General features: G+C 40.3%; 1 long non-coding RNA gene across 1 annotated transcript in view; it reads right to left on the bottom strand.

Moving 5' to 3' along the window:
• Positions 1-1,510, bottom strand: part of LOC310693341 — a 9,864-nt gene extending 8,354 nt beyond the window's left edge. The window contains exons 1-2 of the long non-coding RNA XR_014519105.1: positions 1,404-1,510; positions 756-876 (exon numbers count right to left, since the gene is read on the bottom strand). This is a non-coding gene — a long non-coding RNA (uncharacterized lncRNA). The remainder of the gene's footprint in view (positions 1-755; positions 877-1,403) is intronic.
• Between the last annotated feature and the right edge of the window lie 3,839 nt (positions 1,511-5,349).

Below are 5,349 nucleotides of genomic sequence, written 5' to 3'. Positions count from 1 at the left end.
GACATCGGGCAAGTTCAGGATGTGAACTTTTCCAGTTCACAATTCTTCACCCCAGCTTGAGGCAAGCTCAGACTTTGCAGTCTCCCCCCACCCCTAAAGGTGTATTTTACTGAAAAGCAAAATCTGGAGCCTCCTCCTTCGCCTCATGTACTTTGGCTCTCAGGCAAGTTATCTGAAGAGTTCTGAAGGAATTTTGGAGCTAATGGGAGATGCAGTCTAAGACAGTTGGAGGGCACCAGTTCTAGAGTTGCAGAAGATGGTGGAGGACAAGGAGATGACCCATTCTGAAGAGGTACACTATATTAGTAATGATATGGAGGCTAATAATAATCCATAGGAACACGGAAAGCTGCCTAAGAGCCAGATCATTGATCCATATATGTTCAGTATTGTTGACACTCACTAACAGCTATTCTTCAGAGTTTCAGTCAGGGCCTACCTGGGGAATGAACCTGAGACCTTCTGCATGTAAAGCAGATGTTCTACCACTGAGCCTTCCCTGAAATTTGCACACCACATTTGCAGGCAAAGTGCCCATTTGCTGTAGTGGAGTAGCCCCTACCATGGCTGAGGATTTGGTGAATTGTGTGGAAGAAATATATATATATATATATATATATATATATATATATATATATATATATATATACTGTACAAACATACATACATACAGTACATGTAACAAAAAATTCTACCTGTCTATCGATCTACACATAAATAAATACATGTATAAAAGAAAACAATCTTTGGTTTACCTTTCCATCTTCCCAGGGATAGGAAACTTCATGGCAGGATGAAGAAAATGAGTTTATTAAGTTGACTCTAGCAAACGACTCAGGGATCTGGATGAAGCTCCTTGAGCTATGTCAACATTTTCTTGAAAGATATCAGAGATTATTTGATGTTTACTTTTTTAAGTACGGGTATTTGTAAGTATTTTTTTAGGAAAAAAAAATGCCAAGGAGCATTTTATTACATTTTAAAATGTAATTCCTGATCCCAAGGTGCTGTCTATATAAATCTCAACAAACCTACAAAATCGCTATCTATATTAGATCAGCAAATCCTCTCAGGCCCAGCGCTGGGCAGTGTGTTAAGAATAAGAGGCAGAAGTGAAATTCCTTGGTAATAAAACTTCTGAGCCCTGACAAGTGTATGGGAATGCCATTTCGTGCAATGATGCCTGGACTTTCATATCACACCATCCTTTATTCTATCTGTTCTGTTCTTCTTCCCCTTAACCTCGGTTTCTTAACTGCACAGCTCACCAGGATCTCAGGGAAAGGAAATATATTTAATTCAAGGTTCTGGTTTTATCCTATAAAGCGTACAGGGGGGATCTCAAACCCAGGAGCTGAATGTGGCCCTGAAAGACTCTCTATATGGCTCTCAGAACTACTCACCCTATTTTTGCCTGTCCTTGGTGTGTGTCCTTGAACTCTTGTTTGATAGTGGCTCTTGCTTGTCTGGTTGGCAGATAGAGAGGCGTGTGTGTGTGTGTGTGTGTGTGTGTAGAAACTAGCCTACAATGCAACAGTAAAATTGCCCCACCCACTTTCTCCTCTGGCCCCACCCACCATTGGCATGTGGCCCTCAGATTGAAAAAGTGACACAGCAAACAATGCAGCTGGTCTGCCCCCTTTCTGCACATGCGTGCTTCTGTTCTTCTACCATTCCCCCATGAAAACTGTATACTGTACCTGGCATACTACCCAAATTTCATGACTTTACTTGGGTGATTTCCTGGGGTTCCAAACAGATCCCCCTCCCCGAAACAATTAACATGGAAATAAGTGCCAAAGTTCCACTAGAATTTTGGAAGTGGATTCTGAAAGCTCAAATATAATGTGTAAATTAACAGTTTGGGAAAGATCAGAGAAACAGAATAAATCTGCTGTGTGAATGCAGCCTTGTTGACCTCTCCCAATTGGAAAGAGAGTATATGCATAGCCAAAGGGAAGATTCTGTTTTCCCTACCTTTAAATCTTCTTGAACTTTTTGAGCAAAAGAAGAAATGATGGTGCTGGTAGGACTATGCTCCCCTTATTGGACTTGAGGCCACAGCAAATGGTCAACCTCACCACCCTCTGTAGCCTTCTTCCAGGGAGTGGTGGAAATATTTTTGCAATGCATTGAACACGGTAATTGTAAACATGCTGGAAAACGCTCTTCCTATTTTCCTGCAGCTGCCTCTGATTCAAACTGGTGACCTTAGCAAAGTAGCAACACGTGTTTATTGAAGAAGGGAAAAAAAGAAGGAAAGGAAGGGAGGGAGGGAGAGAACAGAGGGATCATCTATCGCTGGGATGAAAGACAGAGACAAAATCTCCAATCTGTAATGCAGATTTATTAACAGTCATTCACTGGTTTTCACTGAAATACTCTTCACATAACCTTGACTTTATTAAGTAGTCCTTAAGGTGCATTTTGAAGACAGATAATGAGTTTGGGGAATAGGCTTATCTACATCAAGCTAATCTTTAACAGCTTGGAAAGGAACTTGGAGGAACTTCTTCCACTTCTCGCGGAATCACAGTCATTTTTTTCTTCTTCAAAAAAAATCAAGTGTGTTTAAAAAACCTAAAAAAACTGTCATCTTTAATAGGAAGAGTTTATTGAGCACAACTCTGTTTTTATAGGTCCATACACTGGGGGAAGAGGGAAGAATTAGGAGGAAAAGATGGATGGTTATTGGATTTGTGATAGTGTTAGATATTCCAGCAAAACAGAAAAATGTGGGTAAATACAGACACATGAGCAGTAAGGCACCATACAACCCACAATGTGCAATTCCAAACACTGTAGTTGGCAAAGTATATTTTGAACTCTTGGTAATATATTGTAGGATAACAATATTTTTCCCCAGAGTTATTAGCAAAGTCACCTTCTTGCATTCCAAATCAGTGAAGGAGGGCTATTCCATTCCATTCCATTCCATCTAGTGACTAACAAAATGAATTCCACGAAGGACAAATGTAAGGTTCTGTACTTAGGCAGGACTAATCAGATGAACAAATGTAGGATGGGGAACACCTGGTTTGACAGGAGTACATGTGAAAATGATCTAGAGGTCTTAGTAGACCACAAGCTTAACATGAGTTGACACATATGCATTAAAGAAAGAACATTCATTTAAACCACCTAAGACACATGGGAGCATGTGGAATGATATTTTTTAAAACCAGCAACTGTAGAAATAAATTTTTATTTGATTATATTACTAATGTAATTACTTGGACGTAGTTGGGGCTGTTGGGGGGGGGCTAGGGGGATACTTTATTTGCTTGCTTGTATTTGATTATATGTTGTTCTTATATTCAACTAATAAAATATTCAAAAAACAACAACAACCATGAGTTGACAGTGTTATGCAGCAGCAAAAACTGAATAAGAAACTAACTAACGCAATTCCAGACTGCATCAAGAGAGGTATAATGTCCAGAACTGGACACAATTAAGAAGGATATTGACAAGCTGGAACATATGCAGAGGAGGACAGCCAAGATGATTGAAGGTCTGGAAACCAAGCCTTATGTGGAATGGTTGAAGGAGTTGGGTATGTGTATCCTGGAGAAGAGAAGACTGAGAAGTGATATGATAGCCACCTTCTAATTTCTGAAAGGCTGTCATATGGAAGATGGAGCAAGCTCATTTTGTGTTTCTCCAAAGGGGAGGACCCAAACAATGGATTCAAATTATAAAAAAGAAGATTCTGACTAAATGTTAGGAAGAATTTTCTGATGGCAAGAGCTGTTTGACAGTGAGATAGACTACCTTGGAATGTAGTGGACTTTCCTTCATTGGAGGCTTTTAAGCAGAACTTGGATGGCCACCTGTTAGGGATTATTTAGCTGTGATTTCTGATTGCGAGGGGTGGAATAAATGACCTTTGGGATCACTTCCAAATCTGCAATTCCACAGTTTTACTAGGTATTTTAGGAAGCTGTTTGTCTCTTCTATGCATCTGGAGACCTTTGAAGATGTCTTCACCCAATTTGATGTGATGTTTCCGGAGATCGGGGAGGAGGTATTGGATACCTTTGGGCACTATTTTGAATTAGGATGGCAGACTGAACCTATCAAACCTGTACCAATGTTAATCAAATTTTGTATGCTGGTTCCTGTGATGAAGGAGCAGGGTTTGGATACAATCGGATTCAAAATGGTGGACTGAATTATTCAAAACTGCATGCATTTAGACACCTCTTACAATATCACAACTATTTTTTGTGTAATGGTTCCTGAGATCAAGGAATAGGTTTTCTTCTGTGTTTGGCAACCAGTGGACACCATTTTGAATCAAGATGACAGATTGTACCTTTCTAAACTGCACTGGTCCCCCCTCCCCGTAATTCCTGATCAGCATTGTTTACAAGGCTGCTAGTAGTTAATTTATAAGCAAAACAGAGCCTTTCCTTCATTTAAAATGGGGGGTGGGGAATAGTTTTTGGGGTGAGAAAAGTCTCTGCATGGAATATTAGCAGTAAAGATGGGCAAAGCTGTTAATTTCACCCTGTTTCAGTCTTGCTGGCACTCTGTCATAGATTGTTCAATCTCCTTGCACTCAGTGCTTTTCCATGTATTTTGTGCACACATACATACATACGTAAATGCATATGTATTGCATACTTTTCAATGTGTTTCGATGCATTTGCCTGCAAAGTACGGCTGTTGTGTTAGTTGTTCACAGAAAGTATACATTTTGTGTGCAATTTTTTTGCACATGAATAGTACATTGAAAAATTCAGAGGAGTGCACAGTCTGACTGGGATTTGCATTCAGGAGTGTGAAATTGGGTTGGCCTGTCCTAGTTAGAAGGAATGAGACAGATGAATAGATCGATGGATAGATGGGCAGATCAAAACAATTCTTTTGCTAGGAAAAAAAGCCTGTGTAAAACCCAGTACATTTTTGCAAATTCCAGGCTAGTTGGCTTTTGAACAGATGTGTCATTTGAAGGCAAAGCCTCATTTGGTCTGGTGAGCTTGCCCTGGTTTTGAATCCCAGCTGCTGGCGTACAAAACCATAAATTGGCTCGGGCTTGCTTGAACGACTCCTGAACTTTTCAGGGAACCTTTTGATGAACCTGCTCTGGATTTTGGGCTGGGGGGGGGGGAGGCGTGCTCAGAAGGCAATCATGAAAGCTAACACCAGGTGAGGTTCACTCAGAGCCAAACGTTTTCATGAGCTATGGGTTGGGAAAGGAAGGAGGGGGGCATCTTTCTAATTAGAAAGCAGAGTCTAAAGCTAAGAGACATTAACAAGCCCTGGCTACTGTCTGACCAGCAGTAAATCCCAGAATTGATTTAGTTCTAAGTTTCTAAAAAGTTTAGTGCACAAGTGCATAGT

This window comes from Podarcis liolepis (genome assembly GCF_965112155.1).
Source record: "Podarcis liolepis genome assembly, chromosome: 14".
Classification (NCBI taxonomy): domain Eukaryota; kingdom Metazoa; phylum Chordata; class Lepidosauria; order Squamata; family Lacertidae; genus Podarcis; species Podarcis liolepis.
This window is presented reverse-complemented; position numbering and strand designations above follow the sequence as displayed.